This window comes from Schistocerca nitens, chromosome 5 (genome assembly GCF_023898315.1).
Source record: "Schistocerca nitens isolate TAMUIC-IGC-003100 chromosome 5, iqSchNite1.1, whole genome shotgun sequence".
Taxonomy (NCBI): domain Eukaryota; kingdom Metazoa; phylum Arthropoda; class Insecta; order Orthoptera; family Acrididae; genus Schistocerca; species Schistocerca nitens.
The window spans coordinates 195018211-195039745 of record NC_064618.1 but is presented as its reverse complement, the minus strand read 5'-3'; the positions used below and the strand labels follow the sequence as shown (position 1 = coordinate 195039745).

The 21535-nt window shown below is 44.6% G+C and overlaps 1 protein-coding gene and 1 non-coding gene across 2 annotated transcripts in view; one reads left to right on the top strand and one right to left on the bottom strand.

The window, feature by feature from the left end:
* Positions 1-21535, top strand: part of LOC126260341 (nephrin-like) — a 551200-nt gene that overhangs the window by 508611 nt on the left and 21054 nt on the right. The gene's annotated exons all lie outside the window — the stretch shown is intronic.
* Trnar-gcg (transfer RNA arginine (anticodon GCG)) lies at positions 18046-18169 on the bottom strand. The gene is made up of 2 exons: positions 18133-18169; positions 18046-18088 (listed from the first exon to the last, which is right to left on the bottom strand). It is a non-coding gene; the product is annotated as a tRNA-Arg (tRNA).

Genomic DNA, 21535 nt, shown 5'->3' with positions numbered 1-21535 from the left:
AGGCGAACGACGATAGAAACTTAGTCATAGAAATAATCGATAAAAGACTGAGGCTCCTCGGAAGGATCCAAGAAAGTGCATTTCATCGACGAACGAAATTAGTAAAAGAAATTTCTTTGGAGTTGCTGAATACCGCTGATCAGTGAGTTGGAATAACGATATAGATAGAGTGAAAGCAACTGAATATTTTGTCACACTTTTTTTTGGCGGCACTGGTATGTGAGGATGCGCAGGGGTAATTACACATTTACTTTTCTTCTATGGAATTGATATTGGTAATATTCTCCCGTCTAGTGATTTCCGTAGTTATTCAATTCTCCTTCGACGGAAATACCTTTGCTTTCCATTCTAAAGTGGGAGTGCAAACGGTTGTCACACTTTAACACTTTCTGTAACAAAAAGATTATAGTCTTGAATGAATTTCAAGGATGTACGAGCAGTTCGTCTGCACTCTGTGACTTAAAAGCGTAGTCGACAGTGACAGAAATCTTCCTACCTTACTGCTGCCTTTCAGAGATTTTTAACCTGCTGCTACTGTTAACGTAACATGGGATAGTCGCTGGGTGGTTGCCGTCAGTAAATTTGCTCTACGTAATTGGAGAACATCGATCAACAATCGTAGTATAATTCACGTCAGCACATCCAAAACAAGACTTAATAAACACTTTTTAACATGGGATACATTACGGAAGACGCACAGACTGCTTCATCGCTGTTATTTCGCAATTCCCTAAAACTCAGTTCAAAAATTTATCGAAGTGTAACACATACGAGGGAGAATGCGGAGAGGCATGGATAGAGCGCCTTGTCGTCTGCGATCCACAGTAGCACACGTAATGGACGTCGTTTAGATAACCCTGCAATGACACGTGAGCAACTTGTTATAGCAGCTATCTCTGTCACTCAACCCATTCCGATCATTATGATCGATCCTGGTATTATCATTTGCATTTCACACATCAGGCAGTGTTTTACTGAAGGGTGATCTTTTCGTGAGTAAAGCACGACAAAAAATGTGTCAAACTATTTATCAAGCTGAAAATAGTAGAACTTTTCAAAAGCATAGCGTGAAAGATAGTGTGCTCTGAGAGGTCGGTTCAGAAATAAACTGTAGCTAAAATATTTGAGATACAATGGTCAAAAAACACAGGACATCATTAGCTTCTTAATTCCAAAATGTACTAAAATTTATAAATTCTCACTTCAAATGAAGAAGTAGTTATACTACACAGTCTACACCGAACTCTACGGTGCATTAGGTTTTACTGAATGAACATGATTGTAATTGTATACAGGGAGGAGTAAAACTACTGAAAGTGGTTCTGTCACATCAGATTAAATGTTTTTATCAACGGTGAAATTCCTGTCTTACTGTCCTGGGGGCCGTAAAAACAACGAAAAATATAGACGCTAACGGGCGAAAAAGTTACGCGCCCAAATGACAAGGTCTGTTGTCAATGTAACTCCTTGTTTGTAGACACCATCTGTTGGGTTGGCTGAAGAGCCAACACCGTGTTACTTGAGGAGGCCGAAATGCACGCGTTTAGCACACGCACGCTGGCGTGAAGAGGGAAGAACTACACTGACGTGAGGTCTGGAACATGACAAGGAATGAGAATTCAGAAAGTGGACGTAATTAGTTATCTTACTTAACTTTAATTCATTAATGATGAACGCCGCACTTGACGATATATGATTCTCAATATTATCTGTTCAGAACCGTAACTGAATATGGCGCCTTGTTAGGTCGTAGCAAATGACGTAGCTGAAGGCTATGCTACTGTCGTTTCGGCAAATGTGAGCGTATGTAGACAGTGAACCCTCGCTAGCAAAGTCGGCTGTACAACTGGGGCGAGTGCTAGGGAGTCTCTCTAGACTAGACCTGCCGTGTGGCGGCGCTCGGTCTGCAATCACTGATAGTGGCGATACGCGGGTCCGACGTATACTAACGGACCGCGGCCGATTTAAAGGCTACCACCTAGCAAGTGTGATGTCTGGCGTTAACACCACATTCCTCCCCCGCAAATCGGCGTACGGTTGTGGTATAAGGCCTCCGTCCGCCACTGGGAGGACCCCATGTTGACGTATGCGACGAGGTAGGGATCCCAACAACAGGCGAGGCTGTGCCACCCGCACCCTGCCATTCGGACCGCGGGGAGCTAGGAAACGCCTGAAAACCTGCTCCAGGGTGCACGCCTACATGTGGTGTATGCGCCCGTAGAAAGCCAGGAGGGGCCGAAGGGTCGACCTCCATCGGGCCGGGACACCCGACGGACGAAGACGACATATGGTCCGGAGCGGACAAGTACCATGTCGGAGGACAACTGGTCCCGGGGACCGATCGGCGGCGCGTGACCCAGGGAGGCGCCCGGCGGCTGCAGCGACGCGTCCACTGCGGGCGTCGCCGGCGGGAGAACAGGCGGAGGCGGCGGCGCGTCGCCATGGGGCAAAATGGAAGGCAGCGTCGGTAACACCTGGGGCTGAGGCGAGCCAGTAGATGGGTCCTCAGGGCGCTGACCGGACGGCACTGTCGCTGAAAGCAGACGGCGAGCGGCAGATCCCGTGCGACAACAGAGGCGCGGCTGAGTGAGATGGCGGCGCACCTCACCAGAAGCCCCCAAAACCAGATACATAGCGCGTCCGAGGCAGCGAAGAATGCGCCCTTCGAGCCAACGCCGTGAACCTCGGTAGTGGCGGTAGTAGACAACGTCGCCTGGCGCAAAAGCAGGCGTCTGCCGCAGCACAGGAACCGGATGCGGCGGATGTAGGAAAGACATCAAGGTTCGATGATGATGACCATGGAGCAACTCAGCCGGCGAGCCACCATCTCGGGGCTGAGAGCGATACGAGGACAAAAAGAGCAATAACGCGTCCTCCCGAGAAATGAAAGTCCTGACCAATCGTTAAGCGGCACCGTTAGACTGTGGCGAAAACGGCCCGGACGTCAGATGTTGAATACCATTGGCCTTGCAGAATGACTGAAATTCTGCGGACATGAACTGTGAGCCATTGTCGGAAAAAATTGTCTGTGGAAAACCTTCAATGCAAGAGATAGTAGATAACGCTTGGGTGGTGGCAGGTGATGTGGAAGACATCCGGACAACAAAAAGAAAATTACTGAATGAATCTATCACAACCAACCATCAAGCATTCCAGAATGTACCAACAAAATCGATGTGTAAGCGTTGCCACGGGGAAGTGGCTTTTGGCCATGCAAAGAATTTCCGAGGTGCTGCCAATTGTTGTTCGGCACACATCATGTAAGAAGAGCACATTGTCGTAATCGCGGCATCGATTCCGAACCAAGTACAGTGCTGACGAGCAAGTTGTTTCGTTCTCACTATACCTCAATGTCCTTGGTGAAGAAGCTTTAAGACAGAGGACTGTAACGAAAGTGGGACCACGACCCTGGACTGATCATTATCAGAACGCAACAGCAAAACACGACGTCGAATAAAAAGTCTCTCCTTGTGAGCCAAAAATCGGCGAACCAACGGGTCCCCGATCCGTGACTTTGACAAGGGCCATTGCATAGCAACAAAACGCAGAACGGTAGCAAGGACAGGGTCGGCCGTTGTGTCTGTAGCTACACGACGAAAATCAATCGGAAACGATTCGACCACGTCATCGGTTTCCGAATCAATGAACGTGCAAGCAAGTTTGGAGGAATCGAATGCCCTATCCTCAGCAACAGGCAAACGGGACAACGCATCGGCTTTTCCGTGCTTAGCAGTGGACCGATACAAGATATCGTAGCGGTACTGAGAGAGGCATATAGACCAGCGAATAAATTTCTGCGCTATACTTGGAGGTACAGGCTTGTTCGGATGAAAGAAAGATGTCAAAGGTTTGTGGTCAGTGATGATGGTAAAGTGACAACGATACAAGAAGTCATGAAACTTTGTAACACCAAATACCAGAGCCAATGCTTCTTTCTCGGTCTGTGAATAATTACTTTGCGCAGACGAGAGCAATTTGGACGCAAAGGCAATAGGGCGATCGTGCGAGCCATCTTTGTGCGCGAGCACTGCACCGATCCCGAAATCTGATGCATCCACCATCAACAGAAGGGGCTTCTGGGGATCGAATGGCGTAAGGCAAGTATTGGAAAGCAACGCCGATTTCAACCGGCGAAAGGCGCGTTCGCATTCCGTCGTCCAGACGAACGGAACACCATTACAGCGTAAGCGATAAAGCGGAGCTGAAATGCAAGAGGCATGCGGTACATATCGGTGATAATAATTGATTTTTCCCAGCACACTCTGTAGCTGCTTAAAATTCTGTGGCGAAGGCAAGTCTTGTATGGTACGGAGGTGCGTGGGACTGGGGTGTATGCCTTGGGCATTGAGTACATGTCGCAGGTATGGCAAGTCACTAGCAAAAAACACACATTTTTCCTTCCGTAAGCGAAGACCATTTTCTCGCAAGACCTGAAATAACGTTCTGAGATTGGCTAAATGTTCTTCTTCCGTCTTTCCGGAGATCACAATATCGTCCAGATAGTTTGTTGCAGTAGGGACCGACGCACAAACAGTTTGTAGATATTGCTGAAACAATGCAGGGGCAGATGCACACCTGAATGGCATTCGTTTGAACTGATACAAACCAAGATGCGTATTAACCACCAAAACGCACAGAGATTCTTCGTCCACCGGTATTTGCAAGGACGCATCTGCTAGGTCCAACTTCGAAAAATATTTGCCCGGGTACAGTTTGCCAAAATGATCTTCGGGGCGGGGTAAAGGAAAAGTTGCAATCACTAGTTGTGGATTCACTGTTGCCTTGAAGTCCACACATAGTCTCAATTTTCTTGAAGGTTTTGGCAAAATTACTAAGGGTGATGCCCAGAGAGAAGCCTGCACACGTTCAATTACACCCTGCGATTACAAATCGTGTAATGTTTTTGCAACCTCATCACGCAATGCGTAGGGAACATTGCGCGCTCTGAAAAATTTCGGTTGCGTGTTTACTTTCAGTTCCAAATTTTCTTCATAGTTCTTAGCGCAATCGAGGCCCAGTGCCAAAATGTCTGCAAATTCTTCACATGGACGAGAAACACTGTCTGAAGGCACTGTCTGGTTCACTGATAGGACCTGATTTACTATAGACAACTTAAACAACTGAAATAAATCTAAACCAAACAAGTTCACTGCAGAAGAAGAACGAAGGACGTAAAATGACACAAGTTTTGTTTGTCCTTTGTATGTTGCAAGAAGGCTGCACTGTCCTAACACAGGGATATCTTGACCTGAATAACTAGTTAACTTAACATTTGCGGCACGCAACGGAGGTGTGCCCAGCTTTTTGTACGTGTCTTGATTGATCAGTGAAACTGCAGCTCCGGTATCGAGCTGGAATGGTATCACTTTGCCGTTAATGTCCAAGTCCACAAAAAGTTAATTGTCCTGCTGACGGCAAGAGCGACTGTCTCGTATAACGTGAACTGTCACTGATACAAAATCACTTGCGACTTGACGAGAGATCCGGCGATTTCGATGCACAATATTTGTGGGACGAACACAGTCACTGTTAGAGAGAGTGGCACTGGGCGGAGTGGAATGAACGACATGAATTTCCAGGGGCGAGGTTTCGCGAGCCTGAGTATCCTTGGTTCGATTCCGATTCCGGCGCGAAGCAAAGGGCCTGGAATGGTTTTGGGTTTCCAATCTGACCTTTTTCTGGCAAACACTCTGAACATGTCCTTTTTTATTACAGTAAAAGCAAATAGCTTGGCGGGACGGGCAATTCTCACGCGAAAGTTTAGTAGCGCACCGCGGGCATGATTTGAGCACTGCATTTTCTTGCCGGCGTGGCCCACGTGGATGAGAGACTGGCGGCAGCGGCGCGACCGGGCGCGAGGGCTGTTTGCTGCTCCGTGCAGCTCGCTCGGCGGACTGGTTAACCTGACACACGGCTGGCGAAGTTTCAACTGATTCTAGAGCAAAGTCAAGTGTGTCCTGCCGATCCAATATGTCCATCACTTGTTGAAGGGAGGGACTAACTAGTTTCAAAATCTGTTCCCTTATACGAACATCAGAAACGTTCTGTGCAATTGCATCACCTACCATAGTATCTGAATATGTGAGTCCACATTGACACTCAAAAGCACAATCCCTAGTATGGCCCTGCAAGGTTGCAACCCACTCCCGATTAGTCTGACCTGCCATACGTTTTGTACAAAAGAAGGTATACCGTTTCCCAACTACATTGACTGATTGTTTGAAATATGCATCTAACACTGACAAAATTTCTTCGTAGGACAGAGTTGTTACGTCGCGTCGGGAAAATAATTTGACCATCACACAGTAGGTTTCTACACCGACGGGCGACAAAAGAAAAGGCTGCCGCTCGTTACTTTGAATTCTGTAAGCGGTGAGATGGAATCCAAATTGGCGTGACCACTCTGCCCAGCTTTCCAATGCAGCATAAAAAGGTCGGAAGGGCGGTGCAACTGCGTGTTGTGGCTGCGTTAGCGGTGGAGCAGCTGCTGCCATATCGTTTTGCATTCCACGTTGACCCTGGACACGCTGTCCAAGGGCATCCAGTAATGCCTGCGTCTGCTGATTCTGTAAGCGATAAATTTCGGACAGTACATCTGTAGATTGTGGCAGACCCATGACACAATGTAATCAGGGCAGTATAGATAAGAACACCGTTTTTACTCTCACCGCCTGCCGGCCGAAGTGGCCGTGCGGTTAAAGGTGCTGCAGTCTGGAACCGCAAGACCGCTACGGTCGCAGGTTCGAATCCTGCCTCGGGCATGAATGTTTGTGATGTCCTTAGGTTAGTTAGGTTTAACTAGTTCTAAGTTCTAGGGGACTAATGACCTCAGCAGTTGAGTCCCATAGTGCTCAGAGCCATTTGAACCATTTTTTTTGAACTCTCACCGCCAATTTTGGGTTGGCTGAAGAGCCAACACCGTGTTACTAGAGGAGGCTGAAATGCACGCATTCAGTGTCAAACTATTTATCAAGCTGAAAATAGTAGAACTTTTCAAAAGCATAGCGTGAAAGGTAGTGTGCTCTGAGAGGTCGGTTCAGAAATAAACTGCAGCTAAAATATTTGAGATATAATGGTCAAAAAACACAGGACATCATTAGCTTCTTAATTCCAAAATGTACTAAAATTTATAAATTCTCACTTCAAATAAAGAAGTAGTTATACTACACTATAAATTCTCACTTCAAATAAAGAAGTAGTTATACTACACAGTCTACACCGAACTCTACGGTGCATTAGGTTTTACTGAATGAACATGATTGTAATTGTATACAGGGAGGAGTAAAACTACTGAAAGTGGTTCTGTCACATCAGATTAAATGTTTTTATCAACGGTGAAATTCCTGTCTTACTGTCCTGGGGGCCGTAAAAACAACGAAAAATATATACGCTAACGGGCGAAAAAGTTACGCGCCCAAATGACAAGGTCTGTTGTCAATGTAACTCCTTGTTTGTAGACACCATCTGTTGGGTTGGCTGAAGAGCCAACACCGTGTTACTTGAGGAGGCCGAAATGCACGCGTTTAGCACACGCACGCTGGCGTGAAGAAGGAAGAACTATACTGACGTGAGGTCTGGAACATGACAAGGAATGAGAATTCAGAAAGTGGACGCAATTAGTTTCATCCTTAACTTTAATCCATCAATGATGAACGTCGCTCTTGACGGTAAATGATTCACAATATTATCTGTTCAGAATCGTAACTGAATATGGCGCCTTGCTAGGTCGTAGCAAATGACGTAGCTGAAGGCTATGCTACTGTCGTTTCGGCAAATGTGAGCGTATGTAGACAGTGAACCCTCGCTAGCAAAGTCGGCTGTACAACTGGGGCGAGTGCTAGGGAGTCTCTCTAGACTAGACCTGCCGTGTGGCGGCGCTCGGTCTGCAATCACTGATAGTGGCGATACGCGGGTCCGACGTATACTAACGGACCGCGGCCGATTTAAAGGCTACCACCTAGCAAGTGTGCTGTCTGGCGTTAACACCACACCATCCATTTGTGGGTAAATGATTAGAGCTTCAGTTTTCTGTGACAACCAACGCAGCAAACAGAATGCGTTAGATTTCTTGGTATTTAGTGTTGTTACCAGGTATACTATAGTAAATAAGTGTTGTGAACAGCGTCAGTTACTGACTGATTAATTTGAAGGACACGGGGATGCCACATACTCGTATGAGATAGCGTCCTCAGCACCTGACAGAGTTATAAAGTGGCCACGTAATGTGTCTCCGTTTGACTATATGGTCAAATCGTGCAGTTTCCTGATCTGCGCATCATTCGGTGGTGTTCGTGGGCCAGTGATGGCCTGCCTGAGAGAATGAGGGCAAGCCTAATCTCCGACAAGATTCCTGTCGATCACGTATGACTACCGCCCGAGAGGGTCGCTATATTGTGTATCAAACACATCGTAACGCATTCACATCTGTAACTGTCATCCGAAAACCAGTATGGGACTCTCTGTAACATTCTGTATCATCCCGCACCTTTGGTCGGAGATTACCAGCAGCTGGATGAGGGAATTATGCGTCATTTATGACTATCACATAGTCTTTGACTGGAATCGTGCTATGATCAGGATGCGTGGTCTGTTGATGAATGGCATTGCATTGTGTTCAGCTATGAATCACTGTTCCGCACTCTCCCGGATGACCATAGTCTTGAGTATCGCAGCGACCTGGAGAGATTCACATTCTTAACAATTTTATGGAGAAACACAGCGCTGTTACTTCTGGCGTCCAGACTTCGGGTCGCGGCTAGTACTCACTGAGGGAACGCTAGCGCCACAAGAATGGTGCCTCATGGACATTCTGCGTTTTCGTGTGTTACTTCTCAACGATGGTATTGTGCCATTTTCTAACAGGAATATCCTCATCGACATATGGTTAATTTAGTAATTGGTTGTATGGTACTGAGATAGTTCCATGGCCTGGAATATTTCTATATCTGCCCCCGACAGAATGTGTGGGACCAGCTCAGAAGTAAACTACGTCCTAGTCGCAATATCCACGATATCAATGACCATCTACACTCCTGGGAATGGAAAAAAGAACACATTGACACCGGTGTGTCAGACCCACCATACTTGCTCTGGACACTGCGAGAGGGCTGTACAAGCAATGATCACACGCACGGCACAGCGGACACACCAGGAACCGCGGTGTTGGCCGTCGAATGGCGCTAGCTGCGCAGCATTTGTGCACCGCCGCCGTCAGTGTCAGCCAGTTTGCCGTGGCATACGGAGCTCCATCGCAGTCTTTAACACTGGTAGCATGCCGCGACAGCGTGGACGTGAACCGTATGTGCAGTTGACGGACTTTGAGCGAGGGCGTATAGTGGGCATGCGGGAGGCCGGGTGGACGTACCGCCGAATTGTTCAACGCGTGGGGCGTGAGGTCTCCACAGTACATCGATGTTGTCGCCAGTGGTCGGCGGAAGGTGCACGTGCCCGTCGACCTGGGACCGGACCGCAGCGACGCACGGATGCACGCCAAGACCGTAGGATCCTACGCAGTGCCGTAGGGGACCGCACCGCCACTTCCCAGCAAATTAGGGACACTGTTGCTCCTGGGGTATCGGCGAGGACCATTCGCAACCGTCTCCATGAAGCTGGGCTACGGTCCCGCACACCGTTAGGCCGTCTTCCGCTCACGCCCTAACATCGTGCAGCCCGCCTCCAGTGGTGTCGCGACAGGCGTGAATGGAGGGACGAATGGAGACGTGTCGTCTTCAGCGATGAGAGTCGCTTCTGCCTTGGTGCCAATCATGGTCGTATGCGTGTTTGGCGCCGTGCAGGTGAGCGCCACAATCAGGACTGCATACGACCGAGGCACACAGGGCCAACACCCGGCATCATGGTGTGGGGAGCGATCTCCTACACTGGCCGTACACCACTGGTGATCGTCGAGGGGACACTGAATAGTGCACGGTACATCCAAACCGTCATCGAACCCATCGTTCTACCATTCCTAGACCGGCAAGGGAACTTGCTGTTCCAACAGGACAATGCACGTCCGCATGTATCCCGTGCCACCCAACGTGCTCTAGAAGGTGTAAGTCAACTACCCTGGCCAGCAAGATCTCCGGATCTGTCCCCCATTGAGCATGTTTGGGACTGGATGAAGCGTCGTCTCACGCGGTCTGCACGTCCAGCACGAACGCTGGTCCAACTGAGGCGCCAGGTTGAAATGGCATGGCAAGCCGTTCCACAGGACTACATCCAGCATCTCTACGATCGTCTCCATGGGAGAATAGCAGCCTGCATTGCTGCGAAAGGTGGATATACACTGTACTAGTGCCGACATTGTGCATGCTCTGTTGCCTGTGTCTATGTGCCTGTGGTTCTGTCAGTGTGATCATGTGATGTATCTGACCCCAGGAATGTGTCAATAAAGTTTCCCCTTCCTGGGACAATGAATTCACGGTGTTCTTATTTCAATTTCCAGGAGTGTAAAACAGTAGTATGCCAGTTTGCGTGAGGAGAGGATAAAACGGCTTTAGAAACCCTTTCCAATCGTTCCAGTGATTGCAATCCGAGCCAGAGGAGCTGCAACGTCTTAATGGTAAGTTGATTCATACTGCCAAGATCAGGGGAAATTGACTCGATCTGTAATTACTGAGATAACATCAGGGATCCTCACAAGCTGTTAAGTTTCATTACGTTTCCTCCTTTCTTTCTAGCTGTTTTGCTTCTTTATCAATAATATTCCATATCGCCTTCCTCCACACTTTTCACTGGACCACATTTGAATTCTTATTTCCACGCTATCTACGATTGCTCGTCTATAGAGTGTGAGAAGAGTTCCTGCGATGATACACTTTAAGATTCAAACGATCCCAGGCTAGGTGACATTCAAGGCAATAGTTCAGCACACCATTCCATTCGGGTGATTCCTGCATATCAGGAGAGGGTCTGTGATACGCCGTCGCTAAATATTGAATGTTTGAGTCGCAACACGACGTCCTTTGGCTGCACGAAAAGCATTGTTCAACATGCTGGCGTTGCAGTCGGGGTACTTCCAAGTCATAATCCGTAGGTAGTGGTCATCCATTGTATTTGTAGACCTTGGGTGCCCTGAACGAGGCATATCATCGACAGTTCCTGTCTGTCTGTATGTGCTCCATGTCCGAACAACATCGCTTTGGTTCACTCCGAGAGCCGGCCGAAGTGGCCGTGCGGTTAAAGGCGCTGCAGTCTGGAACCGCAAGACCGCTACGGTCGCAGGTTCGAATCCTGCCTCGGGCATGGATGTTTGTGATGTCCTTAGGTTAGTTAGGTTTAACTAGTTCTAAGTTCTAGGGGACTAATGACCTCAGCAATTGAGTCCCATAGTGCTCAGAGCCATTTGAACCATTTTTTCACTCCGAGACGCCTGGTAACTTCCCTTGTTGAGACCCCTTCCTACCACATAGTAACTATGCGGACGCCATCGAACCGCGGTACTGATCGTCTAGGCATGGTTAAACGACGGACAACATGAGCCGTGTACCTCCTTCCTGGTGGAATGACTGTAACTGATGGACTGTCGGACCCCCTCCGTCTAATTGTCGCTGCTCATGCGTGGTTGTATACTTCCTTAGGCAGGTTTAGTGACAACACTGAACAGTCAAAGGGACTGTGTCTGTGATACAATATCCACAGTAAACGTCTACCTACAGGAGTTCTGGGAAGCGCGGTGATGCTAAACTGTTTTGATGTGTGTAGTTCCTCTAATATAAATTTCACGTAATAAAAGCTGGAGGAATCTGAGATAACTTCATATTCAGAAAAACGAGTGACAGTTCGAGCATGATTTGATTCACTATTAATTGTTTCCGTCGCCAGACACGAACGTCATTAGGTAACCATTGGCTTGGTAGCAACATTTTTTCGTGTTAAAAGCACCGCTCTATAACACAGTCAGTGTTTGAGTACTGTACCGAGCGGTGAATTTAGCTCTATAACACGTTGTCAAAACTGCAGTCTCTATTACTTAACGGGGCTCAGTTGAAATTTGATTATGTAACGGCTTCAAGAGGGAACAAAAATATATTCATCAGAGGTTCATAAAGCTATCGATCGAGTTTAAAAATTTAAAGTTATTTGGAAATCTACTTATTTAGAGATATAACCTTCATGGTTTAACAAAATAAGAAGTGTTAGTGAAAGAAACCTTGTATATGTCTTGAGGCCTAACGTCATGCAAATTTCTCAATAAATATTGATTGAGTATTTAAGCATGAGACCTCTTAGTGAGTTCCAACAAACTTAACACATAATTTCCCACCTTTCGGAACTTTTCCTCGCTGATATCAACCATAAAATAAAGGAGAAAGTTGATCGCTTACTACACTGATGATTTTCATGTAGAACATCTCCAGCATAAGGCTTGAGATTAAAATTTATTGCCCCTTTATTACTAACTTTATTCGCAACTCATTTTGAAGACAGTGTGCATAAATGTACCTGCAAACCTGTACGAAATATAGTTCATTTTGTTAAAATGGAACTCTAATCATCCACATTATTGTCATCCAGTGTTCGATAAAAAGTGCATTTATTAACTTCGAACAAACGTTAAAAATAATTTCATACTTTTTCCTGCCAACTATAGCTGCTACTTTACATGCAGACTGTTTTAAGCGCTAGTTCTCAGATGAAACTTCTTGCCGGATCGGGATTCGAACTGAAGACCTTGGTCTATTGCGGCAAATGCTGCACCATCTGAGCTACCCGATCACTACTCACTACCTGTCCTCACAGCTTTACTTCCGCCGGCACCTCATCTCATAACCTTCCAAACTTCACAGAAGTTGTCATTGTGGGGCTAGCACTCCGCCAAGAATGGATATTGCGGGGATTTAGCTTGGCTATGGCCTAGAGGAATGGTTTCTAGAATTATATTTTCACTCTGCAGCAGAATACACGCTAATATGAAACTTTCTGGCAAATTGAAACTTTGTACCGGGTGGGGACTCGAAACCGGGACCGGACCTTTGCCTCCTGCGGTCAAGGGCCGCACCAACTGAGATACCCAGTTCCCTTCTTTTTTCAGTCTCTGTCTTCCTCTATAATTTTTAACCTCTACAGCTCCCTCCAGTACTATGGAAGTTAATCCATGATGTCTTAAAATATGTCCTGTCAACCTGTCCGTTCTTATTGTCAGTGTTTCCCGTATATTCCTTTCCTCGTTGATTCTGCGGAGAACCTACTCATTCCTTGCATTCCTTACTTTATCAGTCAAAGTAATTTTCAACATTCGTCTATAGCACCACGTCTGAAATGCTTCGATTATATTCTGTTCCGTTTTCCCCACGATGCATGTTTCACTACCATACAGTGATTTGCTCCAGACGTACATTCTCAGAAATTTCTTCGTCAAGTCCCATTTTTGATATTAGTAGGCATCTCCTGGCCATGAATGCCCCATTTTCTATTGATAGTCTGCTTATGTCCTCCTTGTTCCGTCCAGAAATTCTTCTTTCGTTGCCAATGTAGCAAAATTGCTAATATCGACGCTTTGTCGACATTTCCCGATATTTGTCTGTGGATTTTACACCACTCAAACAACACTGCGGAAGCAAGACCTTACTGACTTTTAAAATGCTCGACAAGTTATAAAACCCATGGTAAAACACACAAGTAAACATTTCATCAGCCTACGTTATAGATATTATAATTTAAAAGTACTGGGGCGCTTCCGTCTCTTTAACCATAAACAAAAAATAATATCAGAATTCGAAAACAATTAATTTTTAGCGCTGCAGTAAGACCATGATTTAGAATAATTCGTCGACCCTGTATCTTATTTCTGGGATAGTCCGCTACATTGTAAAATTATCTTTCTCTGGCTACAGCTCCACACAACATACAAACAGTGCTGTAGACATTTCCTGGTAAGTCAATATTCCCATGGTCTTCCCGTAACAGAGCTTATTAGGGTTTTAAAAAGATAGCGAGCGTCGCACTTGCGTCTAGTTTAAAAAGTGATGATGTGACTACAGAACAGCGAATTTTCACCAAGCTGAAACACTAAAAGCTTATAACACATTAAATAAATGGTAGGATATTAATTATGCCATCTATAACACTATAGTTGTGGTATACAATTTCGCGACGCGAAGTGTTTGCATTCATTTTTTCCTTCAGCGCCATGTGAATTTTTTCACAATAATTCCGTAAATAAAACAGTTGCGTACTTAAAATTATTTAATGTTCTGCGCTGTAAGACGAAGTCCTGTGATCAGTCAATACCAAACGTAATTGCTGGCAACTACATAACACGACGATTTTCTAGTTAAAGCCCAGGGCCGGTTATGTTATTAATCACCCACGAAATTCGACAGTAATTAATAATCTGGTCTGTGTACAGTAGTCACTGTTATGATCAGACAGTATGCGTCCCAGGAGAGAGTGTTGCGGTAATTTGGTCCGAGCGCTGCTTGTTGCACTTTATCGCTCTGTGGAACAGAAATTTTGCTGTCCTAATTACCATGTTTTGACAGTGTCCCACAGGATCTGTGTACTCACTCAGCAGTTTGTACAATCAAATCAGTATTTAAGTCAATGAAACTGCTGTCACTTTGGAATCTTTACAGTTGCATTGGTAAACAGTCACGAGAATCGTATGATACTGGAAAGGTTTACGAAACATTACCTGATTTCCTATTTTCTTCACAAATTATGTATTACTAATACGTGTTCTTTATGGTTCCATTTTCTGCGACACCAAAGTCTCATAAATTGACACAAACACGTTTTGGCGACTTCATTAATTATTGATGTGAAGGTGCAATTGTTTTAAATTGAACTGTCATTTGCAAGTAATGTTTCGAACTGGAAAAATGATAGATCTCCGAAAAAGCGAAGTTAACTTCTATTTCTCGATGATTAAAGACCTGCAAAAATGTTTAGGTCTTTATTTCATGAGGCCATGTTCGCTAATCCGTGTAACAGTATAGGTTTTCGCGGCTGTTTTCCTCTTCAGTCATCTGTTTCTGGATTTGTAAACTCGTTGCCATTTTGCTTTATAGACTAATGCTTCTGTCAATGTATATACAACATCCTCATGAAGGCCATTTGCAACAATGGAAGCAACACATTTTTCTAAAAGAGCATGAGGACCTGGTGATGTACTAAATACTGCAAATACCTTTAACGAGTCATAAGTTGCGTCTTGCCGCAAATGTTTTTCTGATTTCCCTATACATTTCGATGTTTTCCAGATGGTTTCTCTGAATCTGACACGGGCAGTTTATATCACTGTTCTGCTACAGCCCCAGTTTGTGTTTCAACCCGAGTGATCTCCATATCGACTGATCGAAGGAAAGTTAAAGTTGAATATTCTGATCCCTTTCTTCGTGGAACCAAAATGAAAGCAGCTTCTTCGTAATTGTGCATTTGTGTAATTAAAATGTTGGATAATGTTCCGTATCGCCTTCTTCCATACTTTTCACTGTAACACACTTGATTTCTAACTTCCACGCTATCTACGAAGTTTCAGAGACGGTAAGACAAGCCACCTCTAATATCTTTCCCGTTCTACGATTGCTGCGCTGCAGAGTGTGAGAAGAGTTCCTGCGACGAGTCCGAAGCTCGTGGTCTCGCGGTCGCGTTCTCGTTTTCCTAGCACGGGGTCCCGGGTTCGATTCACGACGGGGTAAGGGATTTTCAGCTGCCTGGAGATGAGCTGGAATTTTTGCTGTCCTCGGCATTTTATCATCATTCATAAATATGGCGAGATTGGACTGAGTGAAGGTTGGAATTTGTACAGGTGTTGATAGCCGCGCAGTTGATCGCTCCCCCAAACCAATCACCATCATCATCATCCTGCGACTGTACACTTTAACTTTCAAACGATCCCAAGCAAGCTCGGTTCAGATTCAAGGCAGTAGTTAAGCATACCATTCCATTATGCTGATTTCTGCTTATTCGGTGAGGGTCTGTGATACGTCGTCGCTAAATATTGACTGATTGGCTGATCAGAGTTGCGTATCAATCGTACAGAGGAGTCGGCGTCTGGGTTGGAAAAGCTCTCTCAGATTCTTCCAAACGGAAGCAAACGGTTTCGAGATAACCATGTGCCACCATTAGTTGATGCACGAATAATATCCTCTGTGTTCTGTATCTCACGATAGCGGTTATTTGTTCGAATAACAAAACCACTTTACCTGCCAAATTTACATTTTCGCCATCCTTCTAGCCAACAAGTAACAACGTAGGCATCGTTGACCCGTTTATGACAGAAAACACAGCATGGTATGCTGAAACGCACTATAATGGCGCTTAAATTTTTCCCGTTTTGTATAGTTGTCGGTTGGCAGCAATTTTTTGTGTACAAAAGAGTACTGAGATCAATAAAAGATTCCGCAATGCTTTGATTTTCGAGCAGCGTATGTGATCTACATGACAGGGCTTTGGACTTAAACGAACTTCGTAGTTTGAAAACTTGTCTCCTTTCTTCCATTTCTTCCTGTAACAGTGGTCAGATTTGTAAAAGTTAAAAATTTTAACCTGCTCTGTGCATATTCTAAGATTACTCCATGCTACATATTGTCAATATGTGTTCGTTTTAGCTTCAATATTCGGAAAGTTGAATTTCTCGGCATTTTGCACTATATCCCCAACCATCCTATACAGCTCATGGTCGGTGTGGCTTAATGTCCGTATTCCATGGACCCCTTCCTTTACTATTTAGAGTTTTTTGGCTTCTGTTACAACTTTATGGAAAACTTTCCGATTTTCTCCAAGTATTACAAATACCCATTTCGAACTACATCCAGGAAAAAACATTTACATTACCGGAAATATAAAAGTTTAAATGTTTAAAAATTACCATTGTGAATTATTTAAACAAATACATTTATATCCAACTAGTTTAATGTTTACACATTTGCGCAGTGCAACAAATACGCTCTTCCTACGTACCAAGTTTACGTTTCGCTGTAACGAACTTATCATTGTCTTATTAGAAGACATCAGTCTTACGATTCCTGAGGGCACTCTAACACTACGACATAGCTGCGGACGCCTAAAAGCAGCGACGAATTAGACTCCATGTGGGGTGGGTGGATTTGGGGGAAGAGACTAAACAGCGAAGTCATCGGTCTCATCGGATTAGGAAAGGATGGGGAAGGAAGTAGGCCCGTGTCCTGTCAAAGGAACCATCCCGGCATTTACCTGGAGTGATTTAGGGAAATCAAGGAATACCTAAATCAGGATGGCTGGACGAGGGATTGAACAGACGTCCTCCCGAATGCGAGTCCAGTGTCCTAACCACTTCGTTCTTGGTCGTCCACTCTTATTATTCCCTCTTGGCTGTTCTACATATTTGTATATGCCCCGGCTCTTCCTATAGCTTACCCCTTCTTTTTCAGTATTTCGAACATCTTGCCCCATTTTACACTGTCGAACGCTTTTTCCAGGTAGACAAATCCTATGAACGTGTCTTGATTTTTCTTTAGTTTTGCTTGCAATATTAACCGCAACGTCAGAATTACCTCTCTCGTGCCTTTACCTTTCCTAAAGCCAAACTGATCGCCATCTACAGCATTCTCGATTTTCTTTTCGAATCTGTGTTATTCTTGTCAGCAACTAGGATGCAAGAGCTGTTGAGCTGATTGTGGGTTAATTCCCGCACTAGTCAGCTCTTGCCGTCTTCGGAATTGTGTGGATGATGCTTTTCAGATGGCATGTCGCCAGACTCATACATTCTAAACACCAACGTGAATAGTAGTTTTGTTGCCATTTCCCCAATGATTTTAGAAATTATGATGGAATATTATCTATCCCTTGTGTCTTATTTGATCTTAAGTTCTCCAAAGCCCTTTTAAATTGGGATTCTAATACTGGATCCCCTATCTCTTCTAAATTGACTCCTGTTTCGAAACTTCCTGGCATATTAAAACTGTGTGCTGGACCGAGACTCGAACTCGGGACATTTGCCTTTCGCGGTCAAGTTGGTTCAAATGGCTCTGAGCACTATGGGACTCAACTGCTGAGGTCATTAGTCCCCTAGAACTTGGAACTAGTTAAACCTAACTAACCTAAGGACATCACAAACATCCATGCCCGAGGCAGGACTCGAACCTGCGACCGTAGCGGTCTTGCGGTTCCAGACTGCAGCGCCTTTAACCGCACGGCCACTTCGGCCGGCCGCGGTCAAGTGCTCTACCAACTGAGCTACCCAGGCACGACTCACGACCCGTCCACACAGCTTTAATTCCACCCGTGCCTCGTCTCCTATCTTCCAGACTTCAGAGAAGCAGGAGATGGATCCGAACACACAGAGGTTTATCAATAAAAATATTCCCAGAAGTACCAGTTCTAGTCGCCACAGCAATCATATCACGAAATCAGCCGCAATTGTACTGTAAGAACGGTCAAATTTAGAAGATGTGACTGGATGTGCTGACATGACCACGTAGCTGAAGGTTTTACTGTCTTGGATCCATACAGTATTCGGGGAGGCTTGATACCCAGTCCTCTATAACAGCATAAAGTATCAACGTGGCTTCATCTTAAATGCTAAACATCCCTCATTTATTTTGGAGGAGCACGAGCCTTATTACTGGAGAAACTAGTCACTCTTGTGACTGTTACTGACCACGTAAATTACACAGAAAGTGGTATGCTCCCTGGAAGAATTCAAATGTGTACACACCTACAACAGAGCCGTTTTTTGGCAACATTACTGCGGTTAAGATCTGTGATCAATCCGACTGTCCAGAACATTTGGAAAACGAACTGTCTGTAATATCAAAGAAAGAAACCAGGGGGTAGCTTAACAATATATAGTAATGTGTCTTATTTCACCTCTCTGAAACATGGCACCAAGGTTGTGCTACTTTTTCAGCTACACAGGAGTGACGATGTGACAAGAAGAGATATATTGCAATTATTAGGCAAGTAATCGCCACAAACCTTTACAAAGAAGCATAAACATCACACAATTATACTATGTAACATGGAATTGGCTGATGTTGACGTGGTCATACTAAAGGTGGATCTGCTTGAGATAGTGAAGTTCCTTTGCGTAGATGACTATTATAAACATGTGTATGACGCCAGGTTTTCATATGATGTTTTTTAAAATTGGAGATGTGACTAATATCAAATCACAACATATGTATGCAAGGAGACTGTCAGGGAAACAGTAATTTGATTGCAAACAACGGTAAGACGGTTAGGCTTAACTGTTTAACGTGGGTGAGCTTCTATTGTGGAGTAAAAACATCCTGGGGCTTTCAAAATGAATATCGGGATTTTAAGCCTTTGTAGTGTTTACTACATTCAACTTACAATATTAATAATACACCAAATTAAAGAGCAACCAAACAATTTTTCTTACAATGTGGCACACACCGAGTCGAAAGGGGAGATCTTCTCAATCCTTCATAAGTTTGCATCAGCTAGTTATATCCTATCTCGTACGTCACACAGGTAGGTGGTAGGGGAGACACATACAACTGATAATTTTTAAACTCCCAGCGGTAAGAATCGTATAGCATAAGACAGGGTGAAGTTGGAGGCCATGGGAAAGAAGATCTGCCATCTAGCACATTGCGGCGAATCCAGGGTTCGTGTACTGAGCTATGCCAGTGAGACGGCGCACCATGCAGTTGCGAAGAACAGTGTTGTGGTTCAGCTTCTTCCAGTTGAAGAAAGAGCAACAGATGTAATGCATCAAGATAAGAACAACAATTACATTTGTATCAGCGAATAAAAGGCCTACAATCTTTCGTCCGATACATGGCACAAATAATTTCAATTCAGGGGAGTCTCGTGGCACCTGTATCATCCCGTATGCATTTGGTGACCCGCAGATGCAAACATTATGTGTGTGACCGATTAAAGTTAGGTGAAATATCAAATGGTTCAAATGGCTCTGAGCACTATCGGACTGAACATCTATGGTCATCAGTCCCCTAGAACTCAGAACTACTTAAACCTAACTAACCTAAGGACATCACACAACACCCAGTCATCACGAGGCAGAGAAAATACCTGACCCCGCCGGGAATCGAACACGGGAACCCGGGCGCGGGAAGCGAGAACGCTACCGCACGACCACGAGCTGCGGTCAGGTGAAATATCGATTCATCACTGAAAACAACACGATCCAGGTCATGCAGCAACATTTCTTTTGCAAAGTTGATATGTAAACCGTAATCTGTACGCGTTGGAGCTTGTAAAAATTGCGAACGAAAAGCCTCCACACGGACGTCACTCTTGGTCGTCCTGTACTCTTCTCTTGGCTAAGACAGCAGCTGTCTTCAAAACAATGGTACCATCTGCGAATATTACTATCATTTGAAGGATTACATACAGTGGAAATTAATAGTGACTGTACATTGCACTGGAATAACAGAATCAGTCCTTTGAAACTATAAAATTCAAAAACTTTTCGTTTCCTAATAGAACATTCTAATGGAAGACCCAGGAAACAGTGCGTCAGAACAGTTGCATAAATACAGCAAAGCCTAAAAACCACAATATTAATTTTGAAAACGTGGCATAATAAATTTATAAGTCAGATCACGAGTCCAATAACAGAGATATCAGTAATCACCTTACTGATTTCATCAAGTGCCGTGGTATGCGTATATGATAATCTCATTATCTTCCTTGGCTACAGAACATTAAACATATATGAAACCAAAATTTGTTCCTACAGAACGGACGGCGTTTCCAGTCAAGTAGAGAGCTGTCTATGTGTGTTTATCACAAACAGTACTTGCGCTATGCTTGCCAGTCACTTCCATGCCTATTAAATATCGGATAGCTTACAAAACAGTTGCTGTCTTTCATTTAATAGTGTGCCTAAATTTGTGTGCTGTGCAACAAAAATGCCCGAAAGTTGACTGGCGTGGAAATAAACCTTAAAGACAATCATTAAATGCAGAACACTATAAATTAGGCTTGTCTGCCTCTTGTTCAGTTTTTCCCTGTGAACTAAGTGGAGGTTGTTAATACAGTCTCTAAGAAGGACGAAATAAGTATTATACATAAGTCTTGTACTAAATGTGGAGAAAGCATACTATTCTCAATCTATGAGATTATTCTATACAAAACCGTCAAACATAGAGTTTCGTGATTTAGAATTGATTCCCGCGAGTGGTGCTAACACACCGTTCTTAAGAATAAGACGAGATGTGTCGAAAATACTTAAAAGATAACCTTTTAAAGATATTCCACACCAAAGTCGAGTTAATGTGTTATACATACGTAAAAGAACACAAGAGCAGCGAAATATGAAAACAGGCATGTATCGAAATTCAAGAAGCTGTGGAAAATGTACAGACAAGGCTCACGTATCGTCTATATGTGATAAACAATGTGTGCCAGTGAGGGCAAACTAAGCGATGTGCAGTAGAGGGTGCAATAACAAGGCTTGTTTGATCATAGATCCGGGGAATCACTAATCTGTTTTCCTCTAAATTCTCGCCATCAATGAACTGTTGTCTGCGAGATATGCACGAATTTCGACACTCCGATTTTCAAATACAATTTGCACATTGACGTCAGTATCTCTATTTCGGCAATTGCCACATCAGTA